This window comes from Amblyomma maculatum, chromosome 1 (genome assembly GCF_055883805.1).
Source record: "Amblyomma maculatum isolate TAMU_Amacu chromosome 1, ASM5588380v1, whole genome shotgun sequence".
Classification (NCBI taxonomy): domain Eukaryota; kingdom Metazoa; phylum Arthropoda; class Arachnida; order Ixodida; family Ixodidae; genus Amblyomma; species Amblyomma maculatum.
Window position 1 is genome coordinate 29715723 of NC_139344.1, and position 12011 is coordinate 29727733.

Below are 12011 nucleotides of genomic sequence, written 5' to 3' on the forward strand. Positions count from 1 at the left end.
CATGTGGACGACATGCTCCGTCGGGGTGTCATTCGGCCATCCCACAGTCCCTGGGCGTCTCCAGTTGTGTTGGTACCTAAGAAAGATGGCTCCTTCCGGTTTTGTGTCGACTACCGCCGGCTCAACAAGATCACGCGCAAGGACGTCTATCCTCTGCCACGCATCGATGACGCACTAGACTGCTTGCAGGGCGCCGAGTTTTTCTCCTCGTTGGATTTACGATCTGGCTACTGGCAGGTGCCAATGGCTGACGCTGACCGCTCTAAAACTGCCTTCATCACACCAGATGGATTATATGAATTCAACGTCATGCCCTTTGGGCTTTGCAACGCCCCGGCCACATTTGAACGCCTCATGGACACTGTGCTTCGTGGATTCAAGTGGCGAACCTGTCTTTGCTATCTCGATGATATCGTAGTCTTTTCTACCGATTTTCAATCCCACCTGCTCCGACTGAAGGACGTTCTCACTTGTCTCGCTACCGCCGGCCTCCAACTGAATCTGAAGAAGTGCCGCTTTGCTGCTCGCCGACTAACAATTCTAGGTCATGTCGTTTCTAAGGATGGCATTCCACCAAACTTCGTGCAGTTGCCGAATTCCCACGCCCAAAATCACTGAAGCAGCTACGAAGTTTCATTGGCCTATGCTCCTACTTTCGCCGCTTCATCTTAAATTTCGCCTCTATTATTGCTCCTCTCATCCAGCTCCTCTCCGGCAGCTCCGACCTCTGCGCATGGACACCTGCTTGTGATGACGCCTTCAACACTTTACGCCGTCTTTTAGTTTCGCCTCCCATCCTCCGCCACTTCGACCCGAATGCGCCAACTGAGATTCACACTGACGCTAGCGGTATTGGGATAGGCGCCGTTCTCACCCAACGCAAACCTGGTATCCGAGACTATGTGGTGGCGTACGCAAGCCGCACCTTGACCAAGGCAGAGTCCAATTATTCTGTTACGGAAAGAGAATGCTTGGCCATTATTTGGGCCATCGGCAAATTCCGTCCGTATGTCTATGGCCGACCATTTTATGTGGTCACTGATCATCACGCTCTGTGCTGGCTGGCGTCCCTCAAGGACCCGTCCGGCCGCCTTGCTCGCTGGGCTCTTCGCCTCCAAGAGTATGACATTCGTGTCATATATCGCTCAGGCCTCAAGCATACTGACGCGGACGCTCTTTCGCGCTCACCGCTGCCTCCCTCTTCGTTGCCTGATGAGATCTGCGCCTACGATTTGTCTTCACTTGCCACTATTGACATGGCCACGGAACAGCGGCGCGAGCCGTGGATATCTACACTTCTGGACTTTCTTTCAAGTCACTCTCCAGGTCGTCTGTCTCGGGCGCTTGCCCGCCAAGCTCACCATTTTTCAATTCGTGACGGGCTGCTCTATCGCCGCAATTATCTTCACGACGGAAGGAAGTGGCTTTTAGTCATCCCCCGTCATCTCCGCGCCGAAATTTGTGCTGCTTTCCATACTGATCCCCAGTGCGCCCACGGCGGAGTGTTGAAAACCTACACGCGCTTGCGTCTACGCTTCTTCTGGCGTGGAATGTACCGCTTTGTCCGCCATTTTGTCCGCTCCTGCCAGTCTTGCCAACGCCGAAAAACTCCTCTCAAGTCCTCTGCTTCGTTGCAGCCGTTGCCCTGTCCTGCCCGTCCGTTTGATCGTGTCGGCATAGATCTATACGGTCCCCTTCCTACAACTTCAGCTGGCAACCGCTGGATTATCGTGGCAGTGGATCATCTAACCCGCTACACTGAGACATCATCATTGCCCTCTGCTTCAGCACGCGACGTGGCTGCCTTTATTCTGAAAAACCTGGTTCTTCGCCATGGTGCCCCTCGCGAACTGCTCAGTGACCGCGGACGCGTTTTCTTATCAGACGCTCTTGAGGCTCTCCTGAAAGAATGCCGCATCATACACCGCACCGCTACCTCGTACCACCCTCAGACGAATGGACTGACAGAACGTTTTAACCGCACTCTCGGTGACATGCTGGCTATGTACGTGAACACCGACCATTCCAATTGGGACCAAGTTCTACCGTTTGTTACTTACGCATATAACACCGCGACACAGGCCACTACTGGATTCTCTCCATTTTTTCTCCTTTACGGGCGCGAGCCACCCTGTACTATGGACACACTTTTTCCCTACCGCCCTGACGTTTCCGAATCTTCCCCGCTATCAGATGCCGTCACGTACGCAGAAGAATGCCGTCAGCTCGCCCGCTCTCTCACAACAGAAAATCAGTGGCAACAAAAATACCTCCGTGATACCGGCGAAGCTTCGTCATATCTCCCGGACACACTGGTGTGGCTCTGGGTGCCCTCCACAACCCCTGCCCTTTCAAAGAAGTTTCTTGCTCGCTACCACGGGCCATATAGGGTCCTCCAGCAAACATCTGCAGTCAACTACGTAGTTGAGCCCGTCACGCCCTCTGCGGACTTGCGTCGCCGTGGTCGTGAAACAGTTCACGTGAACCGATTGAAGCCATTCTATGACCCCGCTGTGCTTTCCGCGCCATAAGTCGCCAGGATGGCTCCTTTTTTTTACCCGGGGGGAAAATGTACTGATATTCATCGCCATCGACATGCACCTGTGCGTTGTGCGACGAAGACAAAGAAGAAGTACGCTGGGCTCGCCGTTGCAAGGTCCTGTCCTCACAGCTCTCCATCTGAGCGTCAATAAACGCCCTATTACAATATATATATATATATATATATATATATATATATATATATATATATATATATTGTGATGCGCTTAGCCGACGACGAAGTGAAGTGGGCAGGAGCGAAACAGGAGATGACGATGATGAAGATAGAATAAAGCTGGGCGTTCGAAAGAACGGCCGCGTCTCTGCTTGTTCTCCAGCACAATGGCGCAGTCGACGAACGTCGGGCCCGACCCGGACCTCGACAACCCGCCGCTCCTCCTTCGAAGCGGCCGGGCAGTCACACGGCCGGCTCATTCGGCACCTGGGACCCCTATTCCACCAGAGAACGGCGTCCATGCCTCCTCGGCGGATTCGGCTCTGGCGGCCCTCCTTCCCGAAGTGCTCTCCACCCTCCGGGAGGTAACCGCCACTTTTGCCGCAGCGCTTGGCCGCGTCTCGATGTCCGCTGGGTGCCCAGTTCCACCGGTACCGCTTCCGGAGTTCTGTGGCTCCTCTGATGACGCCGAAGCATGGGTTGAACTTGTCGACGCTGCTGCCCGGCGTTCCGCTTGGTCCTCAGCCACCACGCTCGCCGTCGCGGAAGACCATCTCCGTGGTGCCGCCCGCGCCTGGCACCAATACGAAGGCCGCCGCTACACCACTTGGACGGCCTGGACCTCTGCCCTCCTAGCTGCGTTTACGCCTCTGGCCAGTGCGCACGACGCCAAACTCACGACGATGAGAGCGCGGCGCCAGGCTCCAGGTGAAGACGTTGCCCTTTACATTTATGATAAGGTCCGTCTTCTTCAGGCCTGCAACATCGAGTGGCCCACGTCCGCAGCCAAACAGTACATCGTCGACGGGCTTCACGATGACACCCACGCATTGATTATGTCCACACTGGACACGGACAGCCTCTCCATGTTTGTCCACCGGGCGGCCGCCTTGCATGACACCGCCAGTCGTCGCGGGGACCTTGCTGCTGCCGGGACACCAGCAACACTTCAGCATGCTCTCCGTCCATGCATGGCTCTATCCATCCAAAACGACGAAGTGCAGCTCCGCTCATGCCGGACCGCCTCTAGCCCATCTGTGGACAAGCTTCCCGAAGGTGAGGCTAATCGCATGCAACAACAACAGGAAAAGATGCAGCACGAGAAGGAAGCCTCTTTTTCCCGATGGAGGATGAGTGGGACAGTGAAGTGGTTTGATGTGATCGGCGGCTACGGCTTCATCAACCGCACTGACACTGGCGAGGACATTTTTGTCCACCGCACCGCGTTCCAACACTCGCGCAAACTTCGCCGCATCCGGAAAGGGCAGGAGGTTCAATATAAGGTGGTTCCAGGAGAAAAAGGCCTTACTGCTGCCAATGTCAATGTGCCAGACGTAAATTCTGAGCAGAAACGTCGCCAATTCATTGGAAAAGAGCGAGACCGTACTTACCGGTGTACGCAGCAAAGTTGTGCACGGCACGGTGCTTCCGGTGGAAGCGGTGGCAGCAGGAACAAGCATTTCGGTGCAGCTTTCTCCATTTCCGTCAGCACTACGGATGCATCACGAGTGCAGTTACAGATCAGGAAAAACCATCGAATACCGCAAAAGGAGAGCAAGCCAGCACCAAGTAGCTGGCACAGGAGAAACTTTGAGGTACTTGACTCCAACAAGGCCTTGGAGGAACGTCCAAGTGGCAACGACCCAAAGAATCTCTACCAGAGAGCAACTTGCTACTAATTGGACCAGACATGTGCAAATATTATCGATGCGAACATCTTCATGGCTCCGCAAAAGGACAGCCCGGAAAAAAAACCGTCATGTGCAACAGATACGACAGCAGCGGTGTGGAGGTGATGCATTTAAGGCCCGCAGTCGTGGCCGAGTGTGATGTGCTTAGCCGACGACGAAGTGAAGTGGGCAGGATCGAAACAGGAGAAGACGATGATGAAGATAGAAAAAACCTGGGCGTTCGAAAGAACGGCCGCGTCTCTGCTTGTTCTCCATCACAATATATATATATATATATATATATATATATATATATATATATATATATCTGGGCGGATTATCAGCATTTATCACATTTATCATATCATTGGAATGTTCGTTCATATAAAACAAGGCAGTGCGAGGTATCAAATGCGCTGTTGCGGTGCAGCATTCCAAGGTTGAATTTATATCTATGTAGATGTGCGTGGACACCGACAAACCTATGCGCGTCGTGACGGGAAGTGAATTTCCATAGAGCCTTTTCTCCTCTCTTGCCGGTGGCTCACACTTCAGAGAAGGACATTAAACCGAAGCGGTAGCCTTGTGGTAGAGCATCCGCCTCGCATTCGGGAGGTACGGGGTTCGATCCCCAGTGCCGCCGGGTACCCACCGGTTTCCAATGGGTACATGATTTCCCCCGGCCTGGTGCTCGGCTCTTCTGGGGAGAAATGCTTGGGAAAACGGGCCATGAACCAAAATGTTGGTTCAAGAAGAAAAAAAGGGCCACATAATGGGCTGTTGCCGCGCAAGTCGGATTTATTGTTGTCCGATGGCGGAACGAATCACTGCCGCATCGGCGCAACTATTTGGGCCGTGACCCCTTTTCCCAAGCATTTCTCCCCAGAAGAGCCGAGCACCAGGCCGGGGGAAAGCTTGTACCCATTTAAAAACCGGTGGGTAACCGGCGGCACCAGGGATCGAACCCGGTACCTCCCGAATGCGAGGCGGTACCTCCCGGAGGCGGAGGCCAAGGACTTTATGTTGGACACTATTTGTGGAATTATACATGACTAGATTATAGCAACTGATAGGTTAACTTGTAAACACTACTTGAAAATCTTCCAGGATTTTTTTTGCATTCAAACTTATATGACTGTTATTAATTTCTGACCATACTTTTTATCGCTGCGCTGATATAATTCTTTATATTCTCGTTTTGCGTCAAGCTTGTGCCTGTAATTGAGTTTGTGTACAAATTTACACCATAGCCCGTCCCCCAGGGTGGGTACGTGCCACTTTTGAACAGGCCGACAACAACAACAATTGCTATCTAGCACAGCGCGAAATGACATTTTCTGCGCGGCTCGAGATGATACAATATGCGGTGCACAAGTACGTGGCGCTATCTGTGGAACGCAGGAGGCGCTAGGTCCAAGAATAACGCGAAACTCGCAAATGATAGCTATAGAACTGACGTTCCAAAAACGAAAAATGCTGTGGTTTAACTCCTCTGACAGAGCGAATTCTCCATTAAAGTCACCTGTACATTGCTCAAACTAACCACCCGTAGCCAAGAGTAATGGAGCTTTCGCTCTGCCTTAAATTAGATGAGAAATTAGTGCGCGTTTTCACTGGCGCAAAGGTTCTTTCTCCTGTACATACCTGTTGTGACCGGTGTTACGGCCGAGGTATGCGCAGACTCAAGCAGCTGAAAATGGAGGCGTACCTAGCGGACGCCGGCGAGCGACCGCCGCCAAAAGCAGCGAAGCGGCGGCGACGGCAGCGGAGTGACGCTTTGTTTCCGGCTGCGGCGGCCAACCGTTCCCACCCTTCGGAATGGAGACGGGCTGCCTTTCGGGCATTAACCCCCTTGGCGCCCAGGGCGGCAACAGCGGAAAACATGGACGCCGGCAAGCGACCGCCGTCAAGGACAGCGAGGCGGTGGCGACGGAGTGACCTTAGTTTCCGGCTGCGGTGACCAACCCTTCCCGCCTCCTCTCCTTCGGGATAGAGACGAGTTGCCTTTCGAGTATTAATCCCTTTGGAGCCACGCCGGCGACAACAGGGAACCTATACTTGTGCTGAATGGGGAAGAGGCGCGTCGCCGAGCAGCATTCACCCCGCTCGCCGAATTGTCGAGGCAAGCGGGTGACCTACTTGGAATTACGCGGGGGAAATGATCGCCGCGAGCGGGCGACTTCGCGGGATGTTTTGGCTTGGTGCAAAACATCCACCATCAGCTCAAGATCGTCATCGAAGAAGTTTGCCCTCGCCACCGAACTATGTGAGAGGAGGTTCGAGCACTACCCTCGGCAGTGGGCAACACCTCCAGTGACCTCTTGTGCCCTGGTGATTGCACTGCACCGATTGAACCTTGTTTCCCCAGCTAGAGAAGTGGGGACAACCGACTGTATTTAAGCGGTGAAATTTGTCTCCACAGAGAGCTCCGTTTTCCTCTCTTGACCTGTAAATATCCCGTCATGTAAAAAGTTGCATAAAACGCCTTTCTGTGCCTCTCCTCCTTGGCTGCATCTGCTCCTTCATCCCGGCTCCTCATGGTTCGACTGCGGTGAAGCCTAAGCCCGCGAACCCCGACCACATCAACTGAATGGCAGCTATGGGATCGTCCACGCTTGGCCCTGGCATCGGCAATATGGTGAGCGCTTGACTTTATTTGAGAATCTGCCAGGTTTGATAACTCAGCGATTTTATCAAAACCAGTAGATATTGTTTTTGTGTAGCGTGCGCAGTGAAGCGGTTATCACGCTACAATTTGTTTGGGAAAGTCCTCGTTCGAAGGTGGCCATGGAATTGAGCAAATTAGAGAAAGCAGATTTGATTTTTCTTTCTGAAGAATAGGGCATTGAAGTCGGGGAAAGCCTTGAGGAGTCGCAACCTGTGAGGGCAATTCGGGAGTGTGGAGCTCAGGAGGATGAAATTTCCGAGACCTGGGATTAAATACTAGAGAAGTTCAGGGATGCTGAGAAAGAGGCCCTCAGGATTAAGAGAGCAAAAGAAAGGGAATTGAAGCTCAAAAGATTAGATTTACTAATTGCAGAGAAAAAGCGTACCGGAACAAAAGCGAGTAGTAGTCAGGCAAGCTTGGTCGACGCAAAAATCGAAATCAGAGATCGGCAACTGCATCGAAGAGGATCGGAGCAAGAGAGCGTCCGATTCGGATCGAAGGTGGGTAGGTATAGGCAGGCGTAGTTTAATGCAAATTAGGAAGCCAAGACTGGCACCAGAAACGCGTCGGCTAATGCCCCACTTGGAGAAAATTGTGCAAAAGGAAGCACAGGGAAAGAAGCGATAAAGGAGAGGTATTTTAAAGCTAGGAAACCGGTCGTCTGTTTCCGTTGCCAAGAGCCTCGCCATATAGCGACCGGTTGCCGTAAGCCAAGAGTAACCTTTTCGTCTCAGCCTAAAGTGGCGAGTCATGCAGCCCTTTTAGGGAGAGCGAGGGATAAAAGGAAAACCGCGTAAAGTTCCTCGTAACTTGGCTGCAAAAAAGGACGTTGTCTGCTCATTAGACGTTTGGCCTGCGGAGTTTCCAGATGAGCGTGCCTGCGAAAGTCAGTTGGTTGAGGAGGGTAGTGTTGGTTTGCCCATTGCCCTCGAGGAGATCGAGGAGACATTTAGAGTTCCTCAGACAGAGTAAGCCGTCTTGCAAAGCCTGCGAGTACAATTTATGTTGTTCGTTCCTCTTCGGAAGGTTCTTTAAACCCTTCCTGCTATGTAGTTCGGCATAGGGAAGACCAGGAGGCGTACTTGAAGGTGATGATGGTAGAGCATATATCTACAGCATGACATATATATACACAGAGTAAAACTGGAACATGAAATGAATTTACAAAAACAACCCTCTGCGCTACTTTACTCTTCGACCTAACTGGTTAGAGCCTAAGCAGAACAGCCGCGTACATGCCTGTGCATGTAGCCCCAGCTCAGACTGGACTCAACTCTCTTGGATCACGTCTCATTTTACACCTTCACAAAACAAAGAGATAGGGGCAGTCATTTTCAGAGGCCAGCCCCACACATCAACTGTCTAATAAGAAAATATGCTAGATGGGCCCAGCCCCATTGGTTGGCCTTAGCCTCACACCCAGGGCCCCACTAGCAATACAAATTACAACAAACAAAGCACAGCGAAACTTTCCCCAGTGAGGGTGTCGAACCCTCTCCTCTCAGGAGACTTTCTTCCCATTTGTCTCCCGCACACCGCCGCACCATCCACGCTGCCGCTGCTGGCTGAATCCTTTCCACAGTGCATTGCCCCGCGCCACCCGTGTTTACCACTACGAGCAACGACATGGAAAGGGAAAAATCCACCAGCCGCCATTCTGCAGGCCTGGCTTGCCCGCTCTGAGCGCAATACCCGAGTCAACTCCTCAATGCTTCTTCCGGCGCTCTTTTGTCGCATCTGCAGACAGGATAAAATTTCTTTCGCACTGCTCAAAGTCGCACTGTAAAAAAATGGCCGAAGGGTCATTTGGGTGCTCGCTACCGGCCAGTACGAAGGGTGCCATACATGCGAGCACCTGGCAGCACGTTCCGCTATGCATGTTCCCATGAATGACCTTCGGGCTTAAACGGTCCCGCAAATCCGGCGCCGACGGTCCGGTCGGCTCTCCCCACCCGCGGCACGCTTGCAGAAGGGGGATCGCTTCTACAATACCAGAAGCAGACAAGCGGGTAGCGGCGCCGTGCAGAGACGCGCACCTGCAAGCGATTATCTTTGGGCGCGGCCCTACACGCCCCTTCTAAGAGTATAACCGAGCTTGCTATCAGCTCGTTCATACTAACTCTTCACAAGGGCCGCACTACCTTCACGGCAGCAATGTCATTCCTGCTGCGGCGCCAATGTATATACGCCACCGCGACACTCAGAGAAAAACATATACACCGAAGTAAGCAAATCACAAAACAACATTGGTGCATTCTGTTGTCCAGGTATGCTAAGCAGTCACCAATATCACTCTGCAGGGAGTCCACATTCATGTACACAGGCGTACACACAAAGTCATATTGTTCGTCGCGGCTCGCAAGTCCGCGCACACAACACTGACGACACCAGCTGAATATCAGCGAGAACTCTCTTACAAGTGTCCGATGTATCACATACACAGCCCACCGCACCCAGCGTCGGCTGAGTAGGAACGTTAATGCTTGTCTAGGTTGGCATGGTGGCATCGCTAGTTCTGAGTCTCAGGTCAATCTGAGGAGCCATGGATAGCGCATCTGCATTTCCATTCCCGATGCCTTTTCTGTCTTTCACCGTTATGTTGCCACGCTGGAGTGTCAGCGCCCACGTATCTAATTTAGCCTCGTGTGGAGTGCACGTCTGTCAGAGACGACATTGGCCTCAGCGCCAAAGAGCCCATGATCGAGCTTCTTTAGAGCGCAAATAATAGCGAACGCCTCACTCTCTCTGGTCGACCACCTCGCCTGAGTCGCGCCGAAGCGATGACCTGCGAACGCTATAGGCCACTCATCGCACTTTTTTGTCGCCTGTGCCAAACAAGTCCCAGCAGCCGTTGCTGATGCATCAGTTAGCAGCCAGTATGGCTCGGGAGGATGCGGAGTGCTCAACGCCACTGTTCTACACAGCGAGTCCTTCGGCTGTTCTAATGCGCACTGCGCATAATCCGACCACGAGATCACGTTGGAGACTCCTCGCTTTGTCAGCGCTGTTAGTGGGCCAGCTATTTCATTATGCTCAGGTACATTCTCCCATGCATTTCTCAAGCTGTCTTTGCCGACCCGCACTGTTCGAAACATTTCACGCTGGCTGGACAACGAAACTGCACCTTCTCTCTCACTTGAATCAGCTTCCTCTCGCCATGGATTGTCGACCTTCAGTGCCTCGCTTACCTCGCATATCAGTGGCATAGAATTCTGATTTCCTGCGGTTGCAACTTCCTTAACCAGCGGACCACTGACTTCAGTACTCGTATCCGTGTGCACCCCCTCACTGGTCTCATTTAGCAGTTGCCAGTCGTCTAACGACAGCAAAGAGTTCACCCCATCGGTGAGCTCATCAGTGAGGGCTCATACTATGCCTATTTTTTGATCTGCCACTGTTCCTGGCTTTGATATTTTGATAGGGATCGTCGCTAACTTCGCCTGAATTGATTTGCCGAAAGCCGGCATTAGCTTCACTGTCCCTGATGGTTGCGTCAGCTCTTGTGATAGTATGCTCTCTCGTATTACGGTTATTTCACTACTGTATCAAGCACTGCCTCTGTGCGAACGTCTCCGCACATCAAGTCTACAAACTGAAGTTTTGATGACGCTGCCTTCGAACTTTGGATCGGCACCTCAACTCTAGCAGTTAAAGCCGTAATTTGGTTAACCACTGGTTCTTTTACCTCTGTCTGATCGACCAGCGCGACCTTCTGCACCCTCTGCACGTGCGCATTTTCTTGTTTCAGGCGCGGTTCATTTCCCGTTGCTTGCTGGCAATTACTAGCAATGTGCCCCTGTCCATGGCATAGGTGACATTTTACTGTGCGCTTTTCAGCATTAATCTGTTTTTGGCTCACTTGCAGCACTGGCACCGTAACCTGCTTTGTAGCCCGGCCTTTACCTTTTGCCTGCTCAAAGGTTTGTAGAGTCTTTGATAGCTCTTTAGGCTTCAGCCACCTCTCTCCTTCGCGAAGGCGCACATATTCAATGCCCTCCGTGCTGAGACTGAGACCTGCCTTAATGCGATCGGACACCATTAGATCGGTCAGCGCCTCTTTTGAGTCCACCTCTCTAGCCTGGATGTAGCATGCTAGGTACGTTTTCACGCGCGATACAAACTGAGCCCATGTTTCCTCCTTCCTTTTCACAGCTTTTTCAAATCTTTCAAGGTACTCAGTCGGGGTTAGCTTTAGTTCACTTAGAACCGCTCCTTTTACGGCCTCATAGTCCATACATTCCGCTCCATCGAGGTTAAGAAGCAAGTACCGGACTCGCTCTGTCAGTGCCGGCATAATTAAATTCACTTGGCTACTGTACGGCACACTGAATGTAGCGAATAGCTTCTCTACCTCCTCAAACCACAGTGGCACATCAGCATCACATGGAATTTTATAGCCCATAAGGACTTTCGCACACTGTGTTATTGAATCTGGGCCTATACCTCGCTCATTGCTCCGTCCCGACCCAAGTGGTGACAGGCGACAATTGGACAGCCCAAGCTCCATTTGCTTTAAGGCTAGTCGCTCTCGGGACTCAATTTCATGCAATCGGAGCTCCATTTCCTCCTGTAACTCCATACGGCGAATAGCCATCCTCTCTGTCTCGGCTCCTGTCGCGTATAGGCGACAACGTCTGCCTCTGGTCCGCCGGCCTGTAACGTGCTCTCCACACTGAGATCACCCTCCATAATCAATGCCTCACTCTGATCAGCAACCCTTTCTATTCCGCCCTCTAGCGATTGCTGCTCCCGTTGAGGATTCGACCTCAATTCGCTCTCAGGATTAGATTCGCTTCCTTTAGCGGCTAGCATTCTCCTCGTCTCAACCATAAGCGTCACAAACCAACCACCATGCCAACTTCAACAAACGCAAGAAATCCCACTCATCCGGCGCAGATATTTTGTTGTCTGCCGCCCAGAGCCCGGATGATGCGTCCGCTCCAACGGCTCGGTGGCA

At 52.3% G+C, this 12011-nt stretch overlaps 1 pseudogene; it reads right to left on the minus strand.

Moving 5' to 3' along the window:
• Positions 1-10419: 10419 nt before the first annotated feature.
• LOC146202018 (uncharacterized) lies at positions 10420-11561 on the minus strand (annotated as a pseudogene).
• Positions 11562-12011: the final 450 nt, after the last annotated feature.